The 13,161-nt window shown below is 45.1% G+C and overlaps 1 long non-coding RNA gene across 1 annotated transcript; it reads right to left on the bottom strand.

Moving 5' to 3' along the window:
• Positions 1–2,816: 2,816 nt before the first annotated feature.
• Positions 2,817–3,573, bottom strand: LOC144888553 (uncharacterized). Its single transcript, XR_013621134.1, has 3 exons — positions 3,411–3,573; positions 3,213–3,294; positions 2,817–3,073 (listed from the first exon to the last, which is right to left on the bottom strand). It is a non-coding gene; the product is annotated as an uncharacterized LOC144888553 (long non-coding RNA).
• Positions 3,574–13,161: the final 9,588 nt, after the last annotated feature.

The following is a 13,161-nucleotide window of genomic DNA, read 5'->3' as shown; positions in this document are numbered from 1 at the left end:
TACCGTCCCCCAAACAGTGATGACTCCATCTACATTTCACTGTCTGACAACATGGACCAACTTCTATCCACTCATCCCAACTCTCTCTTCCTCATATCTGGTGACTTCAATTGTCATCATGCCACCTGGTTGGGTGTAGGTTCCTCTCTCACCAGTCATGGCACCTCAGCAAAGGACTTCTGTGACTCACTGGGATTGACACAATCTGTCAATTTCCCGACCCGGATCTCAGCCAATGGAGTATCTTCTCTTCTAGACTTGTTTATGACTAACTTCCCTGCTAATGTCTGCTGCTCTTCTTCTGCTCAAATCGGTTCTTCTGATCATGTGCTTGTCAAAGTGGACATCTCTCTGGCCATTCTCAGAGAGCCTCCTCAGCGTCGACGAGTCTGGCATTTCACTCAGGCCGACTGGGACGGTCTTCAAGCAGCCATCAATCGTCTGGATTGGTCTCCCATCTCCACTGCCTCTGACATCAATTCTTCCTGGGAATTCTTCCAAAGCAAACTGATCTCTCTCATGCACAGATTTATCCCATCTCGCCTTCAGTTGTCTTACCCTTCCTCCCGTCCATGGTACACTGAAGCTTGTGGTGAGGCAGTTGCCCTGAAACAACTTGCCTTTGCCTCTTGGAAGGCTAATCCAACTGAAGGAAATCTCAGTTCCTTCCACCAAGCTCGGAACAAGTGTGTGTCTACCCTCAGGAGTGCCAGGAAGCACTATCTCTCCTCACTCAAGAATGAACTCTCAAACCTGTCTCCTTCCTCCAAATCCTGGTGGCGTCTGGTCAAATCCGTTTCTGGTGTTTGTTCCCCCTCCATCCCCTCCCTTACCTCAAATGGCCACACAGTTGACATCGCACGTGACAAAGCCGAATGCCTCAACTCTGTGTTTGCCTCAAAATCCTTAGTCCCAAACCCATCTCTCTCTGTTCCCACCTTTCCCAGTCGAACCAAACTGCTCCTGGACTCTGTGACCTTCTCTCCTGACAAGGTGGAGGAGTTTTTGTCAAACCTCGACTCTGATTCTGCAACTGGACCAGATGGCATCAGCCCACGGGTCCTAAAATCCTGCTCTGCCGCTCTATCTCACCCTCTCTCTGTTCTTTTCACCCTATCCTTTGCTCAAGGTCATCTGCCAGCATCCTGGAAATCAGCAAACATTACCGCTTTACACAAAAAAGGTGCAAAAACAGATCCTTGCAACTACAGACCAATCAGCCTGCTCCCAATTATCAGCAAAGTCATGGAATCCATCATTGCTTCGGATATGAAATCTTTCCTCTTCTCCAATGGCTTGATCTCTGATCATCAATTTGGTTTCAGACCAGGTCACTCTACTCTGGACATGCTGCTTCTGCTGTCTCAACAATGGATGGAGGTCCTCAATGCCAAACAGGAAATCAGAGCTGTCTCCCTTGACATATCACGTGCCTTCGATACGGTCTGGCACCCAGCTCTGCTCACCAAACTCTCCTCCTATGGTATCCATGGAAATCTCCATGCATGGCTTGCGGACTTCCTCTCTGGTCGTAGTCAACGTGTGGCCCTGAATGGATTTCTCTCATCTCCCCTTCCTGTTCAGGCTGGAGTTCCCCAAGGCAGTGTGCTGGGCCCTGTGCTTTTTCTGGTCTTTATCAATGATCTCTCCGACTCTCTGGAAAATCCTCTGTATCTCTTTGCTGATGACTCCACTCTCTGCCGCTCCATTCCTCTTCCCTCAGATCGGCAGTCTGCAGCCTCCTCACTCTCTGAAGACCTGGACAAAATCACAGACTGGTCAAACATGTGGAACATGTCTTTCAATCCTGACAAATCTCACACTCTTACTATGTCTCTCCGAAAAGATCGACTGGACAACCCTCCCATCTACTTTCTCAACAATCCTCTCCAAGAAGTTCTGTCGCTCAAGCTTTTGGGTCTCACCATCTGCCATGATCTTTCTTGGGAAAACCACATTTCCAAGCTGGCCTCCAAAGCCAGTCGCCGACTGGGCATCCTCCGTCGTGCGAAGTCCTTCCTAGGCACACCTGAGCTCCTCACCACATACAAGGCTTTCATCCGCAGCTCAATGGAATACTGTTCTCCCCTATGGGCTGGTGCTCCTGCCTCACACCTGGCTCGGCTTCACGCTGTTGAATCCAAAGCTTTCAGAATCATTGGAATCTCCCGCGATGAAGCTGTCTCTGAGGGCCTTTCACTCACTCACCGCAGGCAGGTAGGTGGTCTTTCTGTCTTCTACCGACTCCTCTCCGGCCTTGCTCCCCCAGCTCTCTCTGTGCTCTGTCCCCCAAATATTCCTACAGGTCGCAGAAGATCTGCCAGCCACCCTCTGATGGTTAAACTGCCGAAATCTCGGCTCTCTGCTCACCTTCACTCTTTCATTCCTCTTTTCTCCCGCCTCTGGAACAAACTCCCACACTCACTTCAATCACACTCCTCCCTCCAGGTCTTCAAAACAGCTGTTCACCACCATCTCTTATCTTCCCCCATCCAAAACCTTGATCTTTTCTACCCCCACTAATTCACCCCAGATCCACCTTGTTTGAAATTCCAACTTCTTTCCTGGAAGTCTTGGCAGTGTCCATATGTTTTATACCTCTCCCACCCCCCACCCCTTCCCATGCCTCCCCCCAAAGCCCTCTCCCTCCCACAGTTCTCTCGATGTCTCCATGTCTCTCGGTCCCTGCTCTCAAATGTTGTGTTTGTGTCCTTCCCCCTCTCTCCCCATCTTGTCTACCGCTCCCGATGTTATTTGTTTTGTGTGTCTGTTTGTCTTTCTGTGTGATTAATGTTCGCTCTTTCACGAGCCTCGATCTTGTATACACAAAAAAAAAAAAAAAAAAATTTGAAGATTGGTTCGGTGATCGGCTGGATTAGAGTGCAGCAAAATATTCACTTGTTCAACATTTCTGAGGCAGAGACAAAATGATAGACACAATGGAGGTGAAGGACATGCAGTTTGGACAAAGTCTGGAATAATTTGTAATGTAAGGCAAGAATCTTGACAACTTACGTTCCAACAGGTAGGATGGTTTCAGGTGAGGGTGTGGAGGAGGCAACGAGCTCCTCTTCTATGAAAAATGAAAGATTAAACACATTGACATGTTCATCAGTCTGATAACTTGTTCAGGAAAGGGTACAAAAATAAATGTATGGAGTTAAAGTTCTTGTTATTTATTCTGCATGGGGATGACCATGCCAATAAATTACCTTTCCCAGCGAAATTAGAATTACAATTAACTCCACAATTAAGGATGGTCTTCTTCATCAAAGGAAGCACGAACAGTAATGTCTGTAAAAGAAGAAGTGCCAAATTTATTTCAAATTTAATGTCTTCATCTTTGTGTTGGTTGTGTTTGCACCCAGTGTGTTCATCTCACCTGCCCCATAGTATTGAGGAGGGCTTACCTGTTGTAGGTCATGTTGTTGCTGCCAGTCATCACGCCTGGGATTCCCTTCCATCAGGTCCTCTGTTGTCGTTGGAGGACAAAACTGAACTGTTGTTGTTGCAGCCCGACATGACGGCTGGGCTTCCTTTACAGCAGGTCTTCACTGTGAGGTCTTCATATGGCGGAGTACATTGTCTTCATATGTACATTATCCTCTTTTTTTTTCTTTTTTTTTTTACCTCTGCCACCGAAGGTGGATGGAGGTTATGATTTCACCTCTGTCTGTTTTTTGTCTGATTGTTTGTGAACAAGATGTCTCAAAAAGTTGTGAACGGATTTGGACGAAATTTTGTGGAGAGGTTGGGTATGTGACACGGACGAAATGATTTGATTGTGGTTCAGGTCCGAATCCTGATTTGGCCTATCAGTGGGATAAAAACCATAAACTGTTCAGCCTGGCGGAGGTATGTGTTCTACCGAGTGGATTGTGGGAGATAAGGAGGGAGGGTCACCATCTATGGATGCCCTTGGCCTGCTTGACTACTTTGCCTCTTTTGATGGTATATTGACCGTTTGGGTCAATTTCCCTCATTTCCTGAAGATGATCCTGCAGCTTTGCCTGCTCTTCTCTTTCAACAACAGTGTAATCTGGAGTGATAAAAATGTTTTTGGAGCATTGAGACGGATCATTGAAATTCCGTACCTTATTGTTGTTATAAAGAACGAGATTCCGATCAGAGACGGATCTGAATACAACTTTCACCGGTCTTTTCCCAACATGGTATCCCACGCGGAAAGTACATTCAGGTTTGATGTTCAAGTTCATAACGCTGAGCAACTTTGCCACAAGCTGCATGTCATTTTTGCTTTCGTTTAGTCCTCGGAACATGAGATTCTTTTTTCGGTTTTCAAGCTCCGCTGGTTCATCCCTGCGAAGAGGCTTCGGTTCAGGCGGCCGCCGATGAACATCCTGCTGTTGCTGCTGCACCCCATCACCACCGTGAGGATTCAGTTTGCGCAACGAATGAACATGCTTCTGTTTCTTTCGTTGCACCACCCAGTCGTCACCTTTAAGCTTTGGTTCGGGCGGCACCTGATGAACATCCTGATGTTGCTGCTGCACCCCGTCGTCACGTTTAAGCTTTGGTTCGGGCGGCACCTGATGAACATCCTTATGTTGCCGCTGCACCCCGTCGTCACCTTTAAGCTTTGGTTCGGGCGGCACCTGATGAACATCCTGATGTTGCTGCTGCACCCCGTCGTCACCTTTAAGCTTTGGTTCAGGTGGCACCTGATGAACATCCTGATGTTGCCGCTGCACCCCGTCGTCACGTTTAAGCTTTGGTTCAGGTGGCACCTGATGAACATCCTGATGTTGCCGCTGCACCCCGTCGTCACCTTTAAGCTTTGGTTCAGGTGGCACCTGATGAACATCCTGATGTTGCTGCTGCACCCCGTCGTCAACTTTAAGCTTTGGTTCAGGTGGCACCTGATGAACATCCTTATGTTGCCGCTGCACCCCGTCGTCACCTTTAAGCTTTGGTTCGGGCGGCACCTGATGAACATCCTGATGTTTCTGTTGCTGCTGTAACCCTTCATCTGTTGTTTCAAGCACTTCTTGGATTTGTTGATAATCAAGCATTTCTAGTTTTTTCACTTTCGTCTCCCTCACCAACAGCTCCTGCGTCTTTATCTCCACATTGTGTTTTCTTTCTCTCATCTCTTGTTCTCTTTTCAATAAAATCAACTCTTTCGTTTTCCATACCATTTCACATCCCCCTCGTTCTTCCTGTTGCTTTCCCTCTCTTCGACTATTCTCTTCCTCTAATGTCTGCAGGTTGCGCTCTCGATCTTTGAGCTCCTCAGATTTTTTGTCGATATGAAGCTGTTTTTCCCGTAGGTTTTCATCTTTTGTTTTCATCATCAACGTTTCAAAGCCCTCTTCTTGCTTCAGCTTCTGTTCCGTACGTTTCTGCACATCTTTCAATTGCCGCACTTTTTTCATCCTGTTTTTAACGATTTTTTCCACAGCAATCATTCTCTGCTTAAGTTCTGTGTTTGTCTGTGTTTCCCAGATCCCGAATTTGACTTTTTCTTCCTGAAAATACTTTTTCTGTTTTGCATGTCTGCATTCTTCCTCATTTCTTATCCGAAGCTCTTCTTGTTTTTTCCGCTCCTGTTCATTTATTTTCCTCTGCTCTGCTTCCTCTTTCTCTCTCTGCTGTTCTTCCTCCATTAGCCATAATACTTTTCCTAATTTCAGTCGCACGTCCTTTTCCTTCAACTCCTCTTCTTTTTCCTGAACCAACTGCTCTCTTTTTGTCAGATTTATTTCGTTTTGGACCAACCTCTCCTTCAATTCCTGCAGATTTTCTTCCTCTTCCCGCAATTTTTCTTCTTCTTCTTGTTCTTCAGCTTGTTCTTTATTAACAGAGTCTTGTTTTTTTGTGAAATCAATTGTTTCCTTCATCTCCAGAACCTCTTCTTCCTTTTCCTCTGTTTTCTGCATCTCAAGGTGTTCATTTTCCTGAATCCCGTTTACCAATGGTGGGTCGTCCTTCAATTCTTCTTTCCCTTTTCGTTTGCGTCCACATCGTAAACTGCAAGATAAAAACAAAGATTCTCAGTTCAAGCTAAAATGAAGTATTTCACAACATGTAAAGTATTGAATGCATGCTTTTGTAAAACAGAAACAAACATGTTCCACGAGTGTTGAAATGCTATGGGATACGGAATATCAAGCGTGCAGATGTAACTTAAACAAGGTTCGTAAACAAGTGTGGAACGATGAACCCAAAACATAAAACAAGCAAATATTTCATCATCAGATTCCTTAAACCACATTCCACCTATTTCAGGCAGTTGGTCGATTCATGGAATATCTCCATTTGCATTTTCTTTCTGCAAACTTACAATCTTCTTAATTGTTTCATCATCTGTCCTTCTGGCTGCATGACTTAATGATCTAAACCTTCTCTTTCTCAATTCAATCTCCATACTTGAAATGTTGTCGTATTTCTTCAAGATCTACGCTCCGCCATTTATCGTTCAATGAAAGACCAAAAATCCTTCTCGACATCCCGTGTCTTCCTTCTATTCTTCTTTCACCTTCCATCCCCATGGCCCCAGTTTCACTTCCATACACTACGGCTGCCCTTATACAGGCTAAATGCACTTGTTTGTCGGGATACCTCCAAACTCTTCACATTTATTCCAAGATACTTTTATCCAAGTCCTGTTCCTTCATTGCCCTCCAAGATTTCTCTTAAATAATACAAATTTTTCACCATTCCATTTTGCCGCTGAATCCCATATCTTCCTGCATTATACTGTGATCAACCTGTGTAATTCCAAGACTTGATTACGCAAAAGCATTTAATGTAAACTCCTTTTTAAAATCTCTGAACAATCTTGGCCCCTTTGATGAAGGCACTATAAATATTGATGAAAAGTGCCGCCAATTCGGTGCCAGGCATGAGGGAAGTACCAGTACATCGCTCGACCATCTCAGACGTTCCACCCAAGTACGGTAGAGCGACATATCGGCCCTCTGCTCTCCTTGGACCATCTGAACCTTTGATTATTCATAAAAAATTTATGTAAACACGTTTCAAATTTCTGAGCTATCTTGTCCCATTGGATTAAATCATCATAAATATTGATAAAAAGTCACTTGTGTTCTTTACCTGTGACTGCAGGGCTTTTTTCTGTTACTCTTCTTCTTGAACCAACGTGATGTTTCAAATATAATTACTCCTATAAACAAGAGTAAGGTGATCGTGACGAGCACGACATCACGAACCATGGACATCCCTCCTTCCTCCACAGCATGATTCTGGAAAATGTATGGAAATTAGACAAGGGCAGGGGAAGGAGAAATGGTTGTTTAATTGTATATTAAACGATACAATATGTTTACAATTATTTTACAAAACCAAAAAGGTCGTGACAAGGTAAGAACAAGATGTTCTTGAAGTGTTTTAGAGTGCATTCACAGTGGCTCGAGATTCGAACACAGGTAAGACAGCTCAGAGATGAGTGTACAAACTGCTTAGGTCTGCCAGCCCTGATATGTAGTTTGTCGGTATCAATTTCCACGACACAAACGAGTGCAATGTGTGTTACTATTTACAGAAAAAGTACACCATGAAGATTCCTCCATCGACACGACCATGAAGAAGATTTTGCCTTGATGGGACAAATTCCAACTTCACTTGGTGGGGAAAGTTAACCTGAAGTTTCCAACTGAAGATAAATCTCTTTATATTCCTCATCACATCCTCATGGCAAAGATGGATCGCAACGATTTAAATGTCAGACAAGGAAGATTGGATATGGGATTTAAACTGTGTACCAACACTCACTGACCTACTCCTTTTTAAACGCTGCTCCTGGAATCTTTGATTTGTACAAAAAAGTACTGCAAGACAAGACAGCCGATTTAAGAGTGATGAAAATTAGCAAATCAGTAGGACCTGATGAGATACGAGTGAAGTATGGACCTGCCTCGGTGAATATGGGGTTCAGGTCCTGAATAAACTATTTAACTGTGTTTTGATGAGAGGAAATCCAAAGGGAATGGAGGCAAAGCATTCTGGGACCTATATTTCATAGTCCAGTTGCCAGATGCATATATTTTAGATCGGTACATGAAATTGTGCACATAAAATGTTTTTAAATGGTTTCTGGTGATTTAAGGTCTCCTGAATCAGAAACTGCATCACAATACTCTGTCATCATTAAACATGTCTTATATATATATATATACAGGTATTTTAAAAATACCGGGATCAAGTCTTAAAACGTCTCCTTTTTCAGGAGTAGGGGAAATGAAGTTTGGCACTGAAGGAACTGCGCTCCAACGCGAGTCGAAAGAATTGACGCGACCAAAGACGGAATTCGTCCGAGTTGCTTTATTGAAACAAAACAGCTCAGGTATTCTCTCAAGCCCGTTTAGCGGGCAGCAATATATATACACATTTATGTCGGGAAGTTTGCCCGGCAAAAGCTATACCGGGCATGCCCGGGTGTCAAGGGCGAGCCTTGGAAAGGCGAGTCTGGACCTGCCCGGGCGTGTTTGGCTGCGGCCTGGCAAGTCGAGGCTGGGCGTGCCCGGGCGCTCTGGGCGAGCCCTGGAAAGGCGATAGCGGGCATGCCCGGACGCTCTGGGCGAGCCCTGGAAAGGCGATAGCGGGCATGCCCGGACGCTCTGGGCGAGCCCTGGAAAGGCGATAGCGGGCATGCCCGGACGCTCTGGGCGAGCCCTGGAAAGGCGAGAGCGGGCATGCCCGGGAGGTTCGGGCGAGCCCTGGAAAGGCGAGAGCGGGCATGCCCGGGAGGTTCGGGCGAGCCCTGGAAAGGCGAGAGCGGGCGTGCCCGGGAGGTTCGGGCGAGCCCTGGAAAGGCGATAGCGGGCATGCCCGGACGCTCTGGGCGAGCCCTGGAAAGGCGATAGCGGGCATGCCCGGACGCTCTGGGCGAGCCCTGGAAAGGCGAGACCGGGCGTGCCCGGGAGGTTCGGGCGTGCCCGGGAACAGTGAGTCCGGGCATGCCCGGGAGAGGCGCGTCTGGCCGTGTTCTGGCCGGTGCAAGGCGATTGTGTGCATCCAGCGGTAACCGCTACAGCACCATTCCACCCACAACTTATACTCCTTTATTAACAATCTTCGTGTGAAATAAGTTGTATAAGCACAAAGTAGAAACATAATAGCTTAGCAATAAATTAAATTTATGTCTACAGAGGTCAAAAGGTCATCTAAATTGGCAGAAGCCCAACATTGTGTTAAAAAAATTTGTTTTGGGAAAATTCTTGAAAAGTTTTTATTTTGAAAATAATGTTACGTTTGTGGGGGGAGGGGGGACGGTAGGCAATACCTTTGCCCAGGTAGATTTGCATAGGTAGTGTGCTCTGATTGTCATGAAGAAGAAGAAGCCCCATGTATCATAAGTAGGGATCGAGTAGACCGTATGTTGTACAAGAGCGTATCTTCGTTCCCATCACGAGGGGTGGGGTTATGTTAATTGGTTAAGGATTATGGGTAATTAATCCCTTGTATGTAATTAATCCCTCTGTTATTTTTCCTCTGTTTCTTATGACACCAGCAACACACACAGATAGCCAGGCAATCGCGCATTTATAACACGAAATAAAAACGAACTGGAAGCAGGACATTAAAAACTACCGCTGATACCACCGACCTGGTGAGCACACAGGCACAGGAGGTCCGGGAGGCGACGCCCCGAAGAGCAGTGATTGCTCCGGGATTGATTGGCGCAAGGACTGCTAAGATGGGACTATTGATTGGTGGAGTAGGCACGGATGAAGTCAGAGCATTGAGTTTAAAATAACGCTCTCCCCGACATTTTGTCCATTTGAATGTTCTGAATGTTCTGATTTTGAACATCTGAATGTTCCTACTCGTTTAAAACTCACCTGTGGAAGTTTTGTCAGATAGCCGAGGTAGTATATCAAAAATAAAGACGAGAGCAAAGCGAGAATGAAGACTTGCTGCCGCATCATGTCGAAAAAACTTCAACTGTGTGACAACAATGCGACAATGCGACACGACAATCGTGATTCCACCGTTTTGTGACGTCACGATAAAAAAACGGTTTCTTGTCAGTTCGAATTGGATACCAAAATGGTATTTAATTTCGAGTTCGTTTCTTAACCAATTGTTTCGCACTCTTCGTTTACAATTAATTTCTGTATTATGTGTTACAAGCTGAAATACCCGGCGTTGCCAGGGCTGATTCAATGCAATATGTCTTCTTCTTCCTCTGCTACCCAACCTCTACCTCTTCTTCTTCTTCTTCTTCTTCTCAACCCTCCATTTATTGGGGCTGAGGAAATATGTAATGAAATGTTAAATCAGAATCGAAAATATCTTTGGTTGACCAGAGGCAGGTCACTTACACACAAATTTCGTTTTCATGATGTGGGAATGAAAAAATCTCTCATAAGATCCAATGCACTTCCACGTAACTCGATCCTCATAAATTTCTGCTCACACCCATTCGGAATGCTACAAACGAATCGTCTGGTTCGACAGGTTTGAACAAGTGCAAATATTTTCACCCGACACTCATTTTCACCCAAGTTTTCTCTTTTTCACTCTAAAAATATGTTGATATATTTCAGCAAACTGTGGTCTCAAAATGCAGGAGATTGCACCATTTTGCTTCATTTTTTTGAAAATTTCCCGGGGGGGCATGCCCCCGGACCCCCCTAGGGACTAGCGTCGCACGGCAGCCTACCGCTTTTCTTTCAAAAACGTTGGCAGGTATGCGTTTATTGACTCTGCCGATACAGGCCCGATTAACTGCAGCGCCATCCGAGCTGGGGCGGAGGGATACCATGCGGTCATGGTGTAGGGATACAACGGTGAATATTTGCAGCTTCATACATGACAAAGGGGTGAAAGGCAAGAAACACCCAGGTAAGAGTTGACCCGGCACCGGAAATCCCTCGATCAGTGCACTCGACCATATTTGCATGTTATCTAATCCAAGACAAGATGATGCCGCGGCAGATCACTCAGGCCTTTGCACAGTTTTTTCGTCGAATCCAATTCCCTCTCCAATCGAAAACATTAGAAATTTAACACGGAACACACCACCTGTTCGCTTTCCCATCGACCCAAAACGAGTGCGTCCGTTGTGTACCTTGTCCGAGCACGTACGTTGTGTACCTGTTGTCTCTTACAATCCCCGCTTACGGCTTACCTGCTGTGGTGGTCGGGATGTCGCACAACGAACCAGCATGAACACCACAATGGAAATGAACCACATCTCTCGTCCACACCAATCCACGAATGAAGCTTTAACCACAGAGCTTTGTCTTAAGAGTTCTCTATTGCAGGAATTCTCATTGTGACAAATAGCAAACAAAGTGACGTCACATTGGAATGTGGCCACGCCCCCTATGCATTTTTTATATTAATAACCTGTATATTCATTTATTTATTTATTGATCCGATTACTCTCTTTCGGTGAAAACCACGTGGTCCAAAGTTTGAACACCACGAGTTTTCTATTTTTCAAATATTTTACACCAACGAGTAGAGAATTAAAAACGTTCAGGTCATAAGTTGGGACACTCAAGTTACCGACATTCCATGACAGACACCTGTTCATTTAATTGATGTTATTATTAATAACTAGCAACGGTACCCGCCCCATGGGCGGGGTTCAATTGGGAGGCCCAAATGAAAAGGCAAAATATCAGAAATTGAAGGTTTCTTTATTTTAAACGATTCATATAAACATCCGTTGAATCATATTACTCGCAAATCATCAAAGTCTAAACAGTATCTTTAGAATTTCAATAAAAGCCACATCACTGTTCATATCGGTAAATATTATTCCATCGTGTTTCAAATCGTGATCGATACCCTATGATCGTGATGATCGCGAATCGTGATCGATAATCGTGTTCACAATCGCTGTGTCGCATGTTGTATGTAATTATATGGATTATTTTTATTTGCGAAAATGAAAAGGTATCATAGGGTTGATGAAACATCCGACATTTCTCGCGGTATTTCCCTCTTGCACGTCACACCTGTCCCAATGATACTGTAGCACACTGACACCATCTGTGTAAAAAATGGGACGGGCACGCAGATATTTCAGGACTCGTGCTTTGATGTCTTCTTCATTCAAAAAACATTAATGGGCTGACAGGATTGCCCAGGTCCTGGAGGTATGCACCCTGGCCTTCGAGCTGTCCAGCTGGGGTTTCAATCCCAACCCAGCTAATAATTATGAATTATGATACTGGTGTTTCACAGGTAGATTGAATCATCAATATGCGTGTGCTGTCCTTTGGATGTACGTTAAACTGGGTGTCCAGGTGAATGAGATCATGAAGGTCCCAAAACACTTTTGCCCAAATCTTTCCTCCTATTGGCTGAAGCTCGAATTTTTTGGTGGTGGCAACCAACAATGTCTCCATTGCATGTTGGCTCAACTTGACTCTGATGTGAAATGATTGACCCAGGTCTCATCACACATCACATTCTGCTTCTTCAAAAAAACAAGACTGCTCGTCTAACAATGGCGTAGCCGGGTTTGTTTGATACTTTAGCTGCAGAGGATAGTATGACCCGGGTGGGGATAGTAATTAGCAAACGAGAAAGAGCAATCAGAGATTGCAGACCTTCACCAGGACGTGTTTTCAGTGGGGTTTTTTTTAAGGCTTACAGTTGACCACTTACAGTTGACCGCAGTTCTCATTGCTTCCAGAGGCAGTTTGGAACTCCGCCGTGAGTGTTGCAACTGGGGACAGACGATTTTTACGCATTTCGACACTCGATGGTCCAGTTCTGCGAGCTTGTATGGCCTACCACTTCGTGGCTGAGCTGTTGTTGCTCCTAGACGTTTCCACTTCACAATAACAGCACTTACAGTTGACCGGGGCAGCTCTCGCAGGGCAGAAATTTGACGAACTGACTTGTTGGAAAGGTGGCATCCTATGACGGTGCCACATTTAAAGTCACTGAACTCTTCAGTATGGCCCATTCTTCTGCCAATGTTTGTCTATGGAGATTGCATGGCTGTGTGCTTGATTAGATATACCTGTCAGCAATGGGTGTGGCTGAAACAGCCGAATTCACTAATTAGAAGGGGTGTCCGCATACTTTTGGCCATGTAGTGAACTTGTCAAAAAATAAATTTGCCAAGTAACAAACGGGCTCAAATGCAATACCCTCTCCTCTGGCGAGGATAATAATGTAAGTGTTTAAAAATTCAATAAACTCCACATTTCT

The sequence above is a fragment of the Myxine glutinosa genome, chromosome 13 (assembly GCF_964187855.1).
Source record: "Myxine glutinosa chromosome 13, kmMyxGlut1.1, whole genome shotgun sequence".
Classification (NCBI taxonomy): domain Eukaryota; kingdom Metazoa; phylum Chordata; class Myxini; order Myxiniformes; family Myxinidae; genus Myxine; species Myxine glutinosa.
The sequence above is the reverse complement of the archived record's forward strand: the minus strand, read 5'-3'. Positions and strand labels throughout refer to the sequence as shown.